Here is a 19,835-nt window from a genome sequence, read left to right as displayed (position 1 = left end):
AGACAGAAGAATGGATAAGTGACCTGGAAAACAGAATGGTGGAATTCATTGCCATGGAACAGAATAAAGAAAGAAGAATGAAAAGAAATGAAGACAGCCTAAGAGACCTCTGGGACAACATTAAATGCAACAACATTTCACATTATTGGGGTCCCAGAAGGAGAAGAGAGAGGGAAAGGACCTGAGAAAATATTTGAAGATGTTATAGTCGAAAACTTCCCTAACATGGGAAAGGAAATAGTCACCCAAGTCCAGGAAGCACAGAGAGTCCCAGGCAGGATAAACCCAAGGAGAAACACTCTGAGACACATAATAATCAAACTGACAAAAATTAAAAACAAAGAAAAATTATTGAAAGCAACAGGGGAAAAGAACAAATATCATACAAGGGAACACCCATAAGGTTAACTGCTGATTTCTCAGCAGAAACTCTACAAGCCAGAAGGGAGTGGCATGATATATTTAAAGTGATGAAAGGGAAGAATCTACAACCGAGATTACTCTACCCAGCAAGGATCTCATTCAGATTCGATGGAGAAATCAAAAGCTTTACAGACAAGCAAAAGCTAAGAGAATTCAGCACCCCAAAACCAGCTCTACAACAAATGCTAAAGGAACTTCTCTAAGTGGGAAACACAAGAGAAACAAAGGATCTAAAAAAACAAACCCAAAACAATTAAGAAAATGTTCATAGGAACATGCATATCGATAATTACCTTAAATATGAATGGATTAAATGCTCCAACCAAAAGGCACAGGTTTGCTGAATGGATACAAAGACAAGACCCATCTATATGCTGCCTACAAGAGACCCACTTCAGACCTAGGGACACATACAGACTGAAAGTGAGGGGATGGAAAAAGATATTCCATGCAAATGGAAATCAAAAGAATGCTGGAGTAGCAATACTCATATCAGATAAAATAGACTTTAAAATAAAAGATGTTACAAGAGACAAGGAAGGACACTACATAATGATCAAGGGATCAATCCAAGAAGAAGATACAACAATTATAAATATATATGCACCCAACATAGGAGCATCTCAATACCTAAGGAAACTGCTAACAACTATAAAAGAGGAAATCGACAGTAACACAGTAATAGTGGGGGACTTTAACACTTCACTTACACCAATGGACGGATCATCCAAACAGAAAATTAATAAAGAAACACAAGCTTTAAATGATACAATAGACCAGATAAGATTTAATTTACATTTATAGGACATTCCATCAAAAATAGCAGATTAAACTTTCTTCTCAAGTGCACATGGAACATTTCCCAGGATAGATCACATCTTGGGTCACAAATCAAGCCTCAGTAAATTTGAGAAAATTGAAATCATATCAAACATCTCTTCCGACCACAACGCTATGAGATTAGAAATTAATTACAGGGAGAAAAACGTAAAAAACACAAACACATGGAGGCTAAACAATATGTTACTAAATAACCAAGAGATCACTGAAGAAATCAAAGAGGAAATCAAAAAATGCCTAGAGACAAATTACAAGGAAATCACAATGATCCAAAACCTATGGGATGCAGCAAAAGCAGTTCTAAGTGGGAAGTTTATAGCAATACAAGCCTACCTCAAGAAACAAGAAAAATCTCAAGTAAACAATCTAACCTTACACCTAAAGGAACTAGAGAAAGAAGAACAAACAAAACCCAAAGTTAGTAGAAGGAAAGAAACCATAAAGATCAGAGCAGAAATAAATGAAATAGAAACAAAGAAACCAACAGTAAAGATCAATAAAACTAAAAGCTGGATCTTTGAGAAGATAAACAAAATTGATAAAAGAAAATAATAATAATAGTACCTAACTCATGAAGTGAATATGACAATTAAAAAATTAGTACTTAGAAATGTAGCCCATTACTTAGTAAATAATGAATAAATGTCAGCTATTATTATCCCATCTCCAAATCTTACCTTCAAAGCAGCTCGATCCTCTACTTCAAGGATGCCTTTTTTTGAACCCATAGCTATATATAAGCATTGCAACTCTTAAAGTCTCTCTTTACCTATATTTTTCTCTTTGCATTTATTTTCTATCATGCATGATATGTAAATTTAATTTCCCTGATAAAACTGTATGTTCCATAAGAAAAAAAGCAATTCCCTTTCTTTGTATCCAATTCAATGCTTAGCACATAGTGCATACTCAGATATTTAATGAGTGACTTAATTTTCACTGCAAAATAAAAATACATAGTACATGTAATACATATCAATTTATAATATCTTAGCCAGAGTCAACTCACAAAAGCAGTAGAAAATTCCCAATTCAGAGTTACATTTATCTCCAGGAAACAAATCACAAGTTAAAAACTGTGGAAGTTAAATAACAGTTCAGCCTCAATTGTTCATTTTTATTATACATGAGGATTGATTCCACTGTGGATTGATTTATATCACAAGAAAAATAAGATTTCACATGAAGAGACCAGACCTGTTTTTGTTGTTGTTGTTGTTGTTATGTCTGTGGTACACAAACCTCTAGGCCAGAATATTATTTCCAATTACCCCCATGTTTATGAATCACATAAAAACTCTACGTAGCCCAAACATTCACAAAGAAACATTATTTTTATTCAAACATGTTTCTCCCCAGCCTCTTATCTCCTTCTTGACTTAAGAAACTGTTCAGTTCACATTAACAAAAATCACCATGCTAAGATGGTGATTTGGAAGGTGATTACATGTAATAGCTTCTGCTTTATAACTGAAGAGATACTACTCATTTATCTGTCACGTGAGCTCAAATCTCTATATTCAAATCGCTGTCAATTTCTGAGACCAGGCTTCACAAGATTTCAAATACAAAATCTAGGACAGTTTCCACCAAAGGAATAGAATTGGAGCTCAGTTTTTGTTTTGTTTTGTTTAATGCTCCAGTGGAAATATAATTAGCATTTTAGAAACAAAGAATTGTTATTGGCATCTGATTCAGAAAGTATTTACTATATTATACCTCCTTAGTATAAGTCAATGTACTGGTTACTTTAAAGGATTCCATGACAATAAGACAGAGTTTCTGCCCTTCATGAGCTTTTAGCTAGTTAAGACAAATGTTCAAACTCATCTAAGCAAGAAAAAGAACATTATAATAAAGCCCACATGAGAAGCCCCAGTGCCATTTGGATTAAATTGAGGAAGGAAACAAATTCACCGGGATAATGGGACTTGAGTCATGACACTTATGTTATGGAGGGAGTTACACTTCAGATGAGACTGGAAGGAACAGTTAGACTCAGCATTTGGAGGTGGTGAAGAAAGGTTCTCCACAGAAAATAAAGAACATGCATGATCTTATTTTTGCTGGCTGGTATATATATTCATTGTGTTCCTGGCAAAATAGCCCTGATTTTCCTTTGAGGAAGTACCAATCTAGTCCGTGCTCTTTGAATGTATTTGCTGTTACTGGTGGTAACCTAGGCCTATCATCTGATTTTACTATCCACAGTGATTGATTTAGGTATTTAGAGCTTAAATCAAATACCTTGATTTAAGGTATTTAGGCCTTTTGATTTAGTGACTGAACAGGTGATGTTTGCTTTGGCAATGACCTTGAGCATAGGAACAGATAAGCCTGAGGCTGCTGTTTGTTATCTTTCCTCCACATGGACCCTGGGACTAAAGCCAACATAAAGGTAAGACCTAGGAGATGAAGAAGACTGGATCCTAATGACATCATTTGAGCCTGAATGTCAACTAGCTAGTCCTACATGGAACTAGCTAGTTCTAAACTTTCTGGTTACTTAGACGGAAGAAATTATTCTTCTGATAATTTGGGTCAAGTTTTCTGTTGCTTCTAAAATAAAGGGTCCAAACTGATTTAGTAAATAAATGCATGGATCTGGAAAATCATGTGTAGAAGTAGTAATATCTCTCTGAAAACAGAAAGGTTTCTGCTGTGTCTTATTATCAATAACTGTCAACATTTTGCACTCTCAGGAACTGACATTTACCTTCAATGTCAGACCTCACTGTGTATACTTCAATTAACTGAATCTCAAAATAACAGAAAGTGAGACCAAGGCAATGAAAGGACTTTTAATGTGACTGTCAGATTTGTTTTGCCCACTTCCCATCGCCTACACCCACCATTACGTTGCCTTCTCCAACTAACACATGGGTTAATTGGCACAGAAGCCTTCACTGATGCAAAATCCACTGCCCAGTCTACTTCTATCGTATCTGAGCAGCAACTGAAAGTTGGTGGTAAGATTTGAAATTGGTGATGATGATGTAATAGCTTCCATTATTGAGGGCTTCCTATATTCCAGGAACTGTACTAAAAATGCTGGATGTATAATTCCCTCATACCTTTACAAAAGTCCTGTGAGTTATGTACTGTTTCCTTGTATACAGATGAGGAAACTGAGGCTCATAAATATTAATTAACTTGTTCTAATTTTCATAGTGTCATAGGTCAAACCATATAAAATCTATCTGATCCCAAGCCCCACTCCCAAGCCTCACCTTAGCAATAATCTGTGAGTTTACAGTGTATCTGGAGCTTTAAGTGGTTAGTAAGAACTTGTTGATAGGGTCAATGGAGAGCTTGCTTACTTGCTTTCACTGGTATAGAGATCAAAACACAATTCTGTTCAGTCTAAGGTGGCTAGACAGATGCCCAGAAAAGTCCAGGGTCTTGGGAAGACAGTTAATTATGGCGGAGAGATCACCATTTGCTCTCTACAGTTGTAATTAATAAATAAATTCTTACTCTTAAATATGTTATTCTTATTGACCATAGGAATACAAAGCAGATGAGAAAGATGAGGTCTAGAAAGGTAAGCTACTCTGAGAAATAGTCTGAGTCAGGATGAGAATCTGACCACTCTGGACTGACCCTCTGAGTAGATCCCTGTTTCTCAGGGAAAGTTTAAATCTGAACCATAACTAAGACCCTGGAGCTGGGTTTAGGATAAAAAGCTTGGCAGTTAAGTGGTCAAACTGCCAGCTCTCATCACTGAAGAGATGTGAAGTGGATATTCAGGAAGTGCTGCTTCAATGAAGGAAATAAATTAGCATCTGTTATAAACCAGTCAGACTGGTGTACTTATGCTTTTATCTTTCTCAATCAAATGGTAGTGTGTACAATCTTTTTGGGGTAGATAGTCTTATCCTTATTTAAGCAAATAATAAAAGTAAGGTTCAGAGCACTATGTATTACTACCAAATTAGTAATTTTCAAAAAGCAGGAATTAGATCTCTTTTATATGTTTATATATCTAAATGGAGTTTTAAATGTAATTGCATCACAACACACACTCACTCCCAATATATGACTTTAAATTATGTCAACCCAGAAATTCATTCTATCAATGAATACACAAAGTTTATTTTTAAATGCATTCTATTTAATGCCTATTTTATTTGTTGGTATGTTTGTTTTTGTTAGAAACTTTGTTTTGGTGTGAAAATTAGTCAAGATAGCCTTTTCTTCAAAGGAAAAAGAGAAACCAATCTTTATGCCTGATGCTCTAGGTTTTGAGTACTGTCGGTTAGAAAGAAGTGCCCAAAGAAAAAAGTACAGGCTACCATTGTTTTTTTTTTTTTTTTCTTTTTGTTACACAACTGGAGCTTATATCAGCTTCCCAAGTTACTGACAAAAAGTACAAAGCAGCCATCGAGACCTCTCAGTAAATGTAACGTGCAACTCTCAGGAACAAGAGGACCCAAAAAGCCACAAGACTCCAATTTTTAGTCCTCTTTTTCATTACTTTGAAGGATACTCACATTTATTGAAACATTCCAATGGCTGCTTTGTGCATCCTTGTCACCAGCTGTGTGACTTTGGAAAACTCTATATTCTTGGTGCTTTCATCTTTGAGTCTTGCAGAATTAGGAACAAACTGTTTATCAGAGATAACTGGAAGAAAATGTCATCCAGTTGGTCCCCTGGTAGTGAATAGGGCTACACCCCAACCATCTACACTGCTCTTTGAGAATACAGAGGTGAAGAAGCTACAGTAGGTGTTGGAACTTAAACGCTTACATAGGCCACATAGGGGATGTAAACGAGTGATGTGAGAAAATAGGGAGTGGTGGAGCACACTCTATCTGGAGGCATCCAGCAGGCAGTTTTGCAAAGTGGCTAATACTGCTAGAATTTGGAATAAGAATGTCTGGGATTCAATCCTGGCTCTTCTTACTAACTGTGTGTGTTTGAATAAGTTATCTAAGCATTTAATGCCTCTGTTTCCTCATCTATAAAATGAAAATAAGACTGAATTTAGAGGGTTGTTGTAAAATTTAAATATTATCTGTATAAGTTTTTAGCATAGTACCTGACAAAGAGTCAATGATCAAAGATTTTTTTCTTCACAAAGTACAGGGATACACTTATATTTTCAGCACAGCCTTGATTGGCCTGACCTTAACTAACTGGAGTGGGAGAAAAAGGATGTCTTGTTAGCCTTGGGGAAAGTGAAACATGGGTGAATCACTTCCATAACTTAAGCACTTGCTATTTCTTCCAGGAAATTAAAATTTTACTTTTTCTTGACTATAAATTGTGCTTTAAATTTTAATATTCTAGAGTAAACACAGAGTTGTCCCTGAAAAGTGTAAGAATTGTAAAAACATGAAATAGATATGAAAGCAAGAGAGGAAACTGCAAATATTTACTAAGTAAAATTTTAAAATCCCATTTTATCTAATGGAACACAGACTGAAACAAGTATTTCTAGGAAGTACATCAAAGGGGCAAAATGTTTTTTCTATAAAAATTAACAGAAGCAAATAAACAACACCCAAGGCCAAACTAAATAGACATCAAACATAAAAAGAGCAATCACAAGAGGAAATGTATTAGGAAATTAAGTATATAGAAAACTGTCTAACCTTCAAATATGTTAATTGAAAGAAACATGAGATACTTTTTCACTTATCACACTGGCCATATTTTTTTAATGAAGATAATCTGATTAGAAAAAATTCAGCTGGCTCTCATATATTTGTGTTAAGAGTATACAATGCTATAGGAAAGGTTTTAGAAAGTGTATATCCAAGCCTTAAAAATGTCAAAAGACAGAGTTCATAATGTTAATTATGAGAGATTACCCTGTGAAAACAGTGAAAAGCACTGAATAAGCTTTACATGCAAATATACAAATATGTTCTTTTCGGCCAAAATACTTAAAGGAGGTATTTGCAATTTAAAAATTGACACATAGTAGTTTAAATATTAAAATGATAACTAAACACAAGGAGAACATATGAAGTGCCATACCAAGAATTTCTCTGTGGCCCCTTCCCTTCAGCAGTCTGCAATATAATTGAAGGGGACAAAGCACATCTTGGAAAAATCTTGAGAATAAATGTAATATAATATTTTCATAAAAACTTGAGAATAATATAAAAAGCAAAACTTGGATGTTGCAGAGAGGCAAAGTAAAATAACAGACTAATCTGTAAATTTTTCTCTTTTATATCTGTTTTATAATAATAAAAGTAATTCAAGGCTATTCCCCAAAATGTGAATAATATAGGATAAAGTATAACAAAGAATATAAAATTATCTTAATTTCCTTAGATAAATTTTGTTTAATTTCTTCTTTTCTCATTGTGTTTAATTATATTTTTCCTTCAACAAAAACATCCTTTTTGTTTTTAATCCTTGACTCAGGTGAGATGAGACCTGGGGAAGAGTAGCTAGGTACCCATGTAGTAACAAGCAGAGGGTCTTTCTAATGTGCCTGTGATTATGTCATTTAGACACTATTCAAGGCCCTAACTGATATTTTTAAAGGAAACCCAGAAGATAAATATGCATTTGCAAGGGCAGAGTCTGTCTAGACATCATCTGTTGTAGTAAAACTGTTCGAATTCACAAAAAAAAAAAAAATCAAGTGAATTTTAGTTTAGACCAAGTTCCCAAACCTGAGTCCTTGATAGGTCTAGCACAAGAGGTCAGACCTCCATCCTCCTACAAAGGGCTACATAAAGGAGTCAGGCTTCTTGGGTTCAAATCCTAAGTTTTGTGATCTTAGACATGTTATTTAAATCATTAGTAGCCTCAGTGGACTCATAAGTGTGCATGTGTATAATGGGATGATAATAAAAGAAACTTCCTCACAAGATCATCATGGAGATTAAATGACATAAGTTGTAAAAGCGCTTTCCTAAGTGCCTGCCTCCTAATTAAACATATATTAATGGTTATTATAATTATTATTTTTAGTTAGTCTCATACCTTTCTCCTCCATGATATTTCACAGCACTTAGAGCAGCTCATTTTGCTTTTGAAAAATAGCTGATATTCTGTGTGTCACTCTGATGTCCCTTAGCCACTAAGAAGGGCATCTGGGTTTGGTCAGGGAGTGTCTGGGGAAGCTGGAGTAGGGTCTTTTGGAGCCAGAGACTTCTTTTCCATCCTAGTTGCTCCATTTATGAACTCTAGGACTTGGGCAAATATCAATTTCCCTGAGCTTCACAAGCCTCATAAGGAGAAAATACCAAGAACTACCTTGGAAGCTGTCAGGAGGACTAAATGAGATATTCCGAAGATGACGAGCATATTGACCACCATGTGATAAATGCTCAGGAAATACAGCCCTGAGTCAGTGGATGGAAGCAGTGCCCCATAAGTCACGACCTGCTAAGCCTTTGGCAACAGGGACACTCATTTAAATGTTTATCACTCTCTATCTCTTTTTTTTTCTGGGATTTAAAACCCTGTTTAAATGATTTTGGATTTATTAGCATTGCTAGTGATGCTTAACGATTGATTCATTCTTCCCTGTAATTAATTGAGGTGATTAGAGAAAGCATTCTTATTACTGTAAAGTTTGATTTGTAACAACCTGTTAAACCCAGAGGAAGGGCGAGAGTTGAGAAGAGGTCAGTCCCCTCCAATAATGAACACACACCCTCCCTCGCAGGAGTAGAGTGCTTTTTTTTTTGAGGAGGGTTTTCGGAATTTAGGCATGATTGGCTAGTGTCTCTTTGCCAACAAGGCTTTAACCTTCAAATGAAAAGACCCAAAATCTATACCAGCATTTCCCAAAACATATTCTGTGAACTATTCAACCCTGCCCCTGACCATAAAACACTCTACAGAGAATAAAAGAGGGAGTGGGTCTTATGTTCAAATAACTTTGGAAATCTTGCATGAACTAGCGCCCTTGAAGATTCACAACACACAAGATGACCTCTCTATGTAACGTTGGGAGAATCCAGATAAAGAAAATTATTTAATGAAATGGAGCACTTTCCCCCGTCAATTAATATCTCTTAAGGTTGTGAAGAATTAGCATAAGCCAAAAACTGCTTAAGAATTCTTATGTATAAATAGATAGATAAACAGACATTCAATAATATATGTTTTAACCATATTAAAGTTTCAAATGAAACAGAATGCACCTATGCCGCCTATAATAAATGATTACCTTAAGAAGGGTTTTATACTGGAGAAATCATACTCTAAATAAAGGTGAAAGTTGTTTTGCTCACTTAAGCCACTTTCTTGCCTTAAATGCCTTCTTCATCCTGTTTGCTCAATGAATCCACAGTGTCACTATTAAACAGATGTTAAATGGACACCCACAGAAGAATCAGTATCTCTCTCTCTAAACTTGTGTACTTATGTCTTTTTGTAGTAGTAAAGTATGAATTTTGACGCTCAAATCCCTTCTCTCTAGTTTCTGCTCATTTTCAGATACTATCTTGAAGAGGTGAAGGGAAGATAGGAGCCCTTAAAAATTAGAGTATTTGCATAAGTGATAATTTGAAGTTACTGCCATTGTGTAGAAGTATATAGACCAAGGGGAGAGTGTATAGACTTTCCAAACTCCATCCCTTCCAACAAACCTCACTAAATAAATGAATTGGAACTTTGTTTGTTCCTCAACTCAAATATAAATAGTAGGGATGTGGGTTAATTTCCTGGGTGCTGAGATTAATAACTATACATTGTTAAGAAGCTCAGGATGCTGTTTTGGGGGACTAAGGCCCAGGTGATTTATTTATTCCTTCTCCCTCTACCATTCCTGCCTTCTCTTTTTTTAAAGCTAAAGTTTACTTGTTTGAGCTTATATTTCCATCAGCTATCAAATATAAGCTTGAACCAGGTGAGATATAATCGGCACAAACCCTGTGATTCTGAAGAGCACCATGATAGGCCCTCCATACTGTGAACGTTTCCCAGCTACAACTGGGTAATTGTCAGGTTGCTTGTGTTGCTGCCTTAAATGTTTTCCTCTTGACATTAGTGAATGTAAGACATTTATTTATTCTCTGTTATGTCTGATTCAAAACAAAGAAGAAGTTTGTTTCTCTAAGAGAGAAAAACAATAATTATTCTTGTTCATAAGAAGAGAGCTTTAAAACACACTGATAGCTGTGTCTCTCACACCACCAAAGTATGTTCATCCCTTCTCTGTCTTAAGTGAGACAAACACCTTTTAATCTTATGGATGGAAGCACCCTGGCATTAAAAAGTCAATTAACTAATTGCCTGCAGTTAATTTTCTGGTGAGACTGAGAACAAGAGCAAGAAAGAAAGGGCGAGAGATTAAATAGATGTTATATAGATATATAGTTTATATATTGATACATATATATAACATATCATATACAATATAGAATTTACAGACTAAGGGAAGATTTAAGCCACTGTCCCAGGGATGGCACCTGGACTAGGTTGGGTGAAGGCTGTGCCTTAGCCAGTAGGATGCATGGGTCAAGGGAGGACAGAGGACTCTCGCAACAGCAAACTAATTTCATGTCAGAGCCTTTGGCACTAATGGTGTCATCAAACTGTCACTTTTTCATTCAATACATAACTACTGAGCTCCATGACTTTTCTGTGTTGGGGGAACAGCAGCAAGCAAGACAGACAAGAGGGGGCTTCCCTGGTGGTGCGGTGGTTGGGAGTCCGCCTGCCGATGCAGGGGACATGGGTTCGTGCCCCGGTCTGGGAAGATCCCACATGCCACAGAGCGGCTGGGCCCATGAGCCATGGCCGCTGAGCCTGCGCGTCCGGAGCCTGTGCTCTGCAATGGGAGAGGCCACAGCAGTGAGGGGCCCGCGTGCAGCAAAACAAACAAAAAAAAGACAAACAAGAGGGATGATTTCAAAGTTGACACTGAAAGGGGAGGCACACACACACAGTAAATTTAATATGAGGGCCTCAAATAAAAGGGGTTTCTAATGGAACCCAGTTCACCTAATCGTCTTCCTCCCACCCCCTTCTAGAAAAAGTATTTCTCAGAAAGGAACTAAAGAGCTATTTTTCTCCTCACACCTGCTGGCTCTTTTTCTCTCCAAATTCCTCTCCCCCTTTCTCTCCCTTTCACCTACTACACATATGAACTTTCATAACTGGTATAGCTTCAATATATTAATGATAGTTAAATTCAACATCATCACAATAATAATTTGGAAAATTGACATAGGGTTGCAAAATATTTTGTAATGTTGGGATAGAAATTTCCTGAGCGCTTATTCTTTTAAGTGTTTGTTTTTGTCTACTAACTCATTTCAACACAACACCTTATGAACTAGGTACTGTTATTATTCCCGTTTTAAATATATGGAAACCGGAACTCAGAGAGGTTAGGTGTATTGCCCCGTCTAACCCCATGGCAGACCTAGGCTGTGGGCTCAGGAAGTTTGGCCCCAGAGCTTGTTCTCCTGACCACACCATGTAATGTGGACCCTAATACTACCTGAGTGAGAAACTCTCTTGTCTTTTTAATGTTTTTTAAATTTCCCTGTAGACTGGTGAACATTTCGTCAAAGCCCTGCTTTGACCCACTAACCTGGGTCCAGGAACCCCAGCCCTGCGCTATCAGCCTTATGAAGGTTTTTAATTCTCATCCCAGATTTATGTTGTAGATGTTGTAGGACAAGAGGTTAACTGTGTTCATGGGGTGCTGTTTACAATTTATTTTGCCAATGGCTTTCAGAAACTGCACACACTACCTGATTTTGAACACTGTCACTCACTAGCCCTTTTAACAATGTGTTATTAACCTGGTCATCAGGAGACTGGGAAATGACCCTCAGGTGATGAAGGGATTTTATCTCAGAGCCCACAGATGGACTTGAGGGGCCTAGGAATCCCCTGAAGTCAAATGAAAAAATGTATTCAAATGCCAGTAACCCTACACACACACACACACACACACACACACACACACACACGCACTCCACACACACACGGTCTGGGGAAAAGATCCACAGGTTTCACAGGAATCCTGAAAATATTCATAAGCCAAAAGAGCATAAGAACTACTGCTTTAGGCCTGAGGACTAATTTATCATGTGACCTATGAAAGTCACTGGGCCACACTGTACCTCAGTTCTCCTCTTGTCAAATCATAATTGAATTCTACTCTGACAAGTCTTCTAAAGGATGAAGATTGAATGATATAAAGCCCTGCATACATATTAGCTATTATTATTTCTTTACCCACTCTCTTTTACCTTCTGAGAGATTTTGTGAAATTTGGTCATGAAGGTTCTTTTGGGCAAGTAACAAAATTTCACCTGTGCAATGCTTTCTGTATCTTCAGTTTTGAAGATATTTTAGTATTCTGTGCTCAATGTAGATGGAAAACTGTTATTCCAATTTGTCCCAATAGCCAAGAAAAATGTTAAATTAAGGATAAATGAAAACAGTAAATCTGCATTTCTGTCCATCAACTCTAGAAATAGAAGATGAAGTGAACAGGTAAACATCGAAATGACACATCATTCCAGGCTGATTTTAAAACCTCGGTAAGGGGCTATTTTAAGAGCAGAGCAGCTTTTCTAAGGAAATAAGCAATGTTTATGTAGGTGCGCTCTAGCACTGTAGTCCAATATCAGAATATTTTCAGAAGAAAAAGAAATTCCAGTTAATGTGATTTTGTCCAGAAAGAAGAAGGCTCCAACAAGTACCAAAGACACTGTCATGATTTCTCTCATGTCTCTGCTGCTGTCTATGAGAAGCATCATATGCCCCCCCACACACACACAAACACACACACATCAAAGCAACAGATGGTTCCTGGAGACATTGAAGGTACATCTGATAGCTTGAATTCTTGGGATTATCATCTGGCCTGAATTCCCTGCAGAATATCTATTATTAGGCAACATTTAGGAACATGGTTTTATTGTGTTGCCCTCCTATGGGTGAATGAGATGCTTCTAACAGTGGCCTGGGAAACATGCAGCTTCTAAAATCCAGGTAGCCGGAAACAGAGAGAGCTATCCTGAGCCAATATACATATATCTAGATAGATAGATAGATAGATAGATAGATAGATAGATAGATAGATAGATAGATAGATATACATACAGTACTGGTTCTATTTTCCTGGAGAACCCTAACACAGTTTCCATGATTAGAACAATCATTTTGTGTTACCTAGTTCAGCCTTTTTTCTTGAATCTTTGGCATAAGGCTTATGATATATAGTCATGTAGGCAATACTACAACACCTCTAACAGGTAGCTCACTACTTCCATGTGAAGAGCTCTAGTCATCATTCATTTATGCATTAACTCAAACATTTATTAAATTTCTACTATCTGCTGGCACTGTGCTATGAATAAGGAGCACAGCAGTGGACAAGAATCTCTACCACAGCAAACTAATTGATTTCATGGTGAGACAACTAAATCAGAAATTACATTTTAGCACATTCTTTTACTTTTAACTGAACACTCATATGTAAATCTCACTAACTGCTCTGGATTAAGCCCCTAGCAATACATATAACAAGTCTAATTTTTATCCCAGAGATGAATCCATTAGGCATTTGAAAACTATCACAGCTTTGTAAGTTAAAAATCCCTAATCCATTCATTCTTTTTTTTTGGAGCATCTGCTCTGTGCCGTGTTGTGGAGATATAGAAAACTAAATACTAACACAAGCCCTGCCTTCAAGTAGACATCCCTTCTTGCAGCTACCTTTTTTTTTATAGTTGTAAGTCCTCCCATCCAAATAATTCTCTATTTGCTACCTTAAATACTAACAATCAACATTGTGCTAGAGATTGATTTATGCACAGAACTAAGTGACACAAGTCTCTGGCATCAAGAAACACACAGACTGGTGATAGAGGCCAGTGTAGCTACTCCATTCATCTCATCATCATGAATTCACTAAATTAGATATACAGAATATACCTGGTTGGTCTATTTCCCTTTTCCATCACTATCCAGGGTATCTAAATATATGTGAAAGAAATAATATGATGATGATTACATTTATTAAAAATAATGTAAAGTGAATGTCAAATACTGAGATTTGATTGTAGAGGTTATGTGAAGTATTGGAAGATTGCTAAATCCACAAAGTCCACTGACCCAACCAATGGCAATTTACGCTTTATTCCTTTTCCTGGATTATTTTCTAAGACCTAGGACTGCAGTTTATTTTGTACCACCCAACATTTTAAGACCCCACTGAAACACTAAGGCTTGGAACTTGCCAGGAGGACCCTCTCAGCAAATGTTCCAGGTCAGTCTGCTCCCCTTCCTCTCCACATTGGCTGCATCTCAGTTCCCTCTGGCTTCTTTAACTCCTGCCTTCAGGAAAGTCAAAGAACACAACTAACTGTTGTTTGTCTTCTTTCCACAAAAGCACCACACACTATATAATCCACATGCAATATGTTCAGAGGGATGGGAAACATTTTGATAGTGGTTGTGATCTTTTCAGTCTCCTTTACTTTCTTGGCCTGAATCTCTGACTTTCACTGTTCAGTCTCCCAAGGGCTTCTCTTCCATTTATTCATTGGGTACTCCAAACATTGCCTTGTTTTTTAATGGATTACTTTGATATACTCATTTTTAAATGAGGATATATTAATACAGTCTAAGAGAGAAACACTTAAATTTCAGCCTTTTAAATTAACACTTAATGAATAAGCTCATGTTACTCCATTCTTGAGGCTCTCCCCTGCCACCCATTGCTAACCCTCAACCCTGAGGTAGGATTGGGAGATGAAGGACAGATCAGGATCATCTAAAAGAAAAGCACAGATATCCTGTCAGCTCCTCAGCCAGGTCCTCCTGGTCTACCCAAAGTAGAGTAGTAGCCACAGCACTCTTTCATATCACCTTATTTTGTTTACTTCATAGCATTTTTCATAATCTGAAATTAATATATTCATCTATTTTAACTTGTTTACAGTCTGTGCATCATCCACTTTCCCCCTACTCCTACTTGATATAAACTATAGGAGAAGAGGACCTGCTCCACTTTTTTATTGCCTTATCCCCAGCCGGTCCATAATGAACAGATAGAAACATTGAATAATAAATGATTGAACCAGAAAATCAGAAGATGTGTCTTTCACAGTGGCTCATCTCAGAAAAAGAAAACTATCCATCAATCTAGGCCAAGTGGCTGTACTCAGAATTTACTTATATTTTACATAGACTTATTACATCCTATCTGATTTTTCTCTGACAATAACTATTGAGATATAGGTTTATCAATTAAATGAAATTAATAAAATGGCTGCTAAATCACTAAACTTATTCTAATTTCTCTTTGGAAGTCTAGAATTTGGACATATGAGCTTCTGCAGGATTCCTAAGATGTGTTGAGGTTAGCTATTTGTTGGCGGTAGGGCAGGCCAAAGATATTTGATTACAGCGTGAGCCCTTATTCATGACTCTAGACTTCAGGAAAAAAATCCTCAGTTAACTTTTAAGAGTTAACACAAAATATTCAATACTCTACAATAATATCATCTTTAATATGACAGGATTTCCTTGTAATGTCTTGAGGATCAATACAGAGACTAACTTAATTCTAGTAGTTTCCTCCCACCTCACTCCTTGCTGGTTCTGCTTCTTCTCTCTGACTGGGATCTCCTATCTCACTTCCCCTTGATAATATCATCTAATCTCATGATAACTGTATACCCTTCCTCAGGTTTTTACCTTTAGTTACAAATCCATATATTTAGCTACCTAATTCATACTTCCGCTTGGATATTGCTCAGGCAGTTCTAACTTAATATATCCAAAATAGAACTCTTGATTTCTTCCTCTGAATATATTCTTCCATCACACCACCCATTTGCTTAAACCATCAACATTCAACTTACCCTCATATTCTCACCTTCCCTCAGCATTAGGCCATGTCTCACAAACTCAGAAACTATTCTTGGAAACTGTCATGTTCTCCTGCAGCAACATATGCATTTGATCTCCTCTAATTGAAAACTAGTTTTCTCCGCACCACTGAGTTTCAGATTTTCCAATAAAATATAATGAGTCTGTGGTGACATTTTTCATAGCTCCATGGGTCAATCTTTGATAATCCTGGGCTCCCCCATAGACCATTCTTCATGGACAAGCCAGTGACCAGCATAGGTACCTCCACAGTGACCTGTACAATTGTTCATAAGGTCTCTCTATAGTAAACAGTGACCACTACTAACCACAGGCAAAAGTGTCAGAAAAAGGAAGGTGCTCTGAAATCTGATGCATTTCTATGGCCAGCGTTACAGTTCAATAAGAAAATTCAGTTGCTTTAGCATCTGGCAGCATTTAGGATTCCCTCCCACTATAAATCTTTTCCTGGATGAGTTACTGAGGGCAAACTGAGAAGGAATGCCAGAACATAGTTTTAACAGGCAAATAAATATGAGCTGCTCCTAAGGTCAAGGACAATGATAAAAGAAAGTTGTCATGATTTAAAGCAGTGGAGAGGAGAGGAAATAGGAAATAGACCTCTGCACTCCCAGTTACAAATAATTGCTATCAGCCATCTTATGATTTTCCCTAAAGCACAGCAGAGTAAAATAGTACTAAGTAGGTAAGCAACCACAAAAATGGACTATGATCAAATTAAAATGGAGTAGATTTCCAAACTAGACAAATCACAGCAGCTATGTCTAACCATATTTGACTCAATTGGTTTATTGGGATAGGAGAGGAAATATTATTAAAGAGATCTGCAATGACCACAAAGAATGAAGAACAAAAAGACAGCTCATGACACCACAAATCTTACCTAATTGGCTGGTTACTACTCCACCTTATTCTCGAAAGAACTACCATGAAGTGCTAAACACTTGCAGGAAACTGACTTTGTTTCTCAGTTGCCCTCCAGTCAGTGCAAGAGGAGGACTTGTGAGTTTTATAATGTACAGTAATATGTGCTCTGTAATTGTAATTCTTATTGCCTCTGGACCAAACCACTGTGGTGTAGGCAGCAGAGAACACCTTAAATATGTTCTGATGTGTATATATCAGTATCAAGGCATACCTGAAGAATGGTATAAAGTATAATAGTAACCAAACTTCTGTAATGTGAAGAATTTTAGGACAGTGAACTGTGCCAGCTAGGAAGGAAAGTGTCACAGTTGGTTACAGCAACAAACTCCAAAGCAGAAATTTTTACCCAAGATTTAAAGTTGCTCAATAATATATAGCAAGAACAGTTGAAGACCTACCAGATTTGTAGCTGCAACTGCACACGTAGGTGGTAACCATTCTCAGCAGCATCATCCTCAAATGCCAGAGACCAGTGACAAATGCATGAAGTATGTGTGTCGCAGTCAGAGACCAATGATTACCTAATGTCTAGAGCAGAGAAGAATAATCAAATACATCAGTCACAATTCTGTAGGCTGAGGTCAATCATTTATTACCAGTGGAAAAGCTAGTCTTATTCAAAGCCATTAGTGTCCATGAGTAAATTAAAATGTGTGTTTTGATACTTCTGTTTTTCTTTCACATATTTTGTTCCATTTGACAACAGGAATCCATTTAGACTATACTTCTATGTTTAACTCTAATAATAAAAAAGTGAATTTTCTTTCACAACAGAATCTAAACAGACTTGTAATTGTTTAATTTGCAGAATATTCCTCTCTCCCTTCAATCATACAATTTCTGGGTGTTCTTCCTATGTATACATCTTAACCGCCCCAGTTTAATATTGAACTGAATAATCTGTTCTTGAGTCAAAAATTTTGCAAGTAAATGAAATTTCCCAATCCTAGAATGCAAAACAATGTATATCTTGTAGAGAAGATCTTGCATTTCTTCTATATCATTAAATGTTCAAGTAACGTTTTTAATATTCCAGGCAACTTATACAAGCAAATACGTGAAGAAGTAATGTCTTTTTTCATATATCTTCAGAAGCAAAACATCCAAAAATACTGTTGGTTAGTTGATCTTGTATGCATTAATTATCTTATATATAGTCTCTGCAACCTTTGGGCTCCCTCTCTCTTTTCTGAAGAAAAGTAAATATCTTTAGTTTAATCATAGCAGTAGGCAAAGTTCAGCAGGTCAGAGGGTCACTGAGATCTTGGTAAACAAAAGTTCTCAATCCCCAATACCACTCACACTTGAACTTCACCAGGTTTAACTCAATATCATTGTGTGCACATCTTCTGAGAGTAAAATTTCTTATCTCCTTTCTTTATGATTGAGCTAATTCTGTCTAAGTATATTGCATACTAATTGGATTCAGGCTTAGTTGCAAGCACAAAGAGATATCAGGCAGTGAGTCTGTGTTGTGAGTTAAACCAGCCATCACCCTGGAGACCACTCTACTTCATCCTACATCAAGTTCACCACCAACAGGACCCACACTGCTTTGCACACAGACATTATATCTAAATATTCCTAGAAGAACTAAATTCTAGAAAGATATATTAAAATTTTCCTTCTGGAAACATATATATATTCATTTTTATGACATTCCCAGTGCAAAAGTATATAAATATGGTCAGAAAAGAAAGGAAGAAAAATAAATGAACATGGAGATTTTCCCTTGGTCCTACTCTCTTCCTCTTCTCCCTTTATCCTGTAAGAATAGTATACATCAAACCAGAGCCTGATGTTGTAACTGGGCTTCCAGCTTTCATTTTCCTTCATGAATCTTTCAGTATTTAAACTTCTGTTCAATATACTAAGGTGGATGGCACTATCCCTTAATAAATACAACCTGTTTCACAGCCACTGACATGTGTGTGATCCTCTCTAATTTTCTGTTATATCTGAATTTCATTTGGCTGCTCATATTTTTAACACACACATTTTTTCAAATATCTGTGTTCCAACATCTTATTTTCAAAATAACAATATTTACCTGATTTTTATTTATTTAATTTTATTTTTTAGCACATAGCATGGTGTCATAAATGCTGCAACCCAGTCAACTAAGTTTTCTCAGGTTTTGTGTCCTGTCATAAGGACCCCTCTCTCTGTTTAACATGAGCTGAGAAAGGCAACAGACAAGGGGGACAAAGACTAGATGTATTTGTGTAAAAGAGAAAAAGGAAAAGAGTGAGAGAGGATCACCTAGAAAGATAAAATCCTCTTGGCCACCCTAACTTCATTCATTTTTCCAAGTTATTGGTTCATTTTTACCACATCTTGCCAGTTCAGGGAGGAAAATGCCCACCTAGAATCTAAAATCCAGCACAGATCAGTGAATATTTACCTAAAATGTGATTCTCTAAACAGCAAAGCAGACATCAGTAAAGTGCTATAGCAGCAGCAGGGCTCAAACTAAATGAAAGAGAATTATTCTTTAGAAAACCTATGTTAGATTCTGGGCCTTGGCAGAAATGGGAAATCACTGAAACACAGTTTAAGGAGACCTAAGAGAGGAAGAGGTGGCCACAGTGGGCATCAGAGCACTCATCAATGGATACACATAGGAAGACAGCACTAGCAGGGAATTCCTGTTGAGAACCTACCAATCGGTGGGCGCTGTGATGAGCAATTCACATTTATTATCTCTCCTAAACAACTCAATGGTATTAGAACTATTATTAAGCCTATTTTTATGGGTGAGGAAATGAGGCTTATAGCGCTTAAGTTGTGTAAAGTGAAAACTA

General features: G+C 36.7%; 1 long non-coding RNA gene across 1 annotated transcript in view; it reads right to left on the bottom strand.

Annotated features, from left to right (window-relative positions):
• The window catches only part of LOC136793680 (uncharacterized), a 300,761-nt gene that overhangs the window by 118,942 nt on the left and 161,984 nt on the right, over nt 1–19,835 (bottom strand). The window contains exon 2 of the long non-coding RNA XR_010839291.1: nt 17,430–17,559. This is a non-coding gene — a long non-coding RNA (uncharacterized lncRNA). The remainder of the gene's footprint in view (nt 1–17,429; nt 17,560–19,835) is intronic.

The sequence above is a fragment of the Kogia breviceps genome, chromosome 2, assembly GCF_026419965.1.
Source record: "Kogia breviceps isolate mKogBre1 chromosome 2, mKogBre1 haplotype 1, whole genome shotgun sequence".
NCBI lineage: Eukaryota > Metazoa > Chordata > Mammalia > Artiodactyla > Physeteridae > Kogia > Kogia breviceps.
The sequence above is the reverse complement of the archived record's forward strand: the minus strand, read 5'-3'. Positions and strand labels throughout refer to the sequence as shown.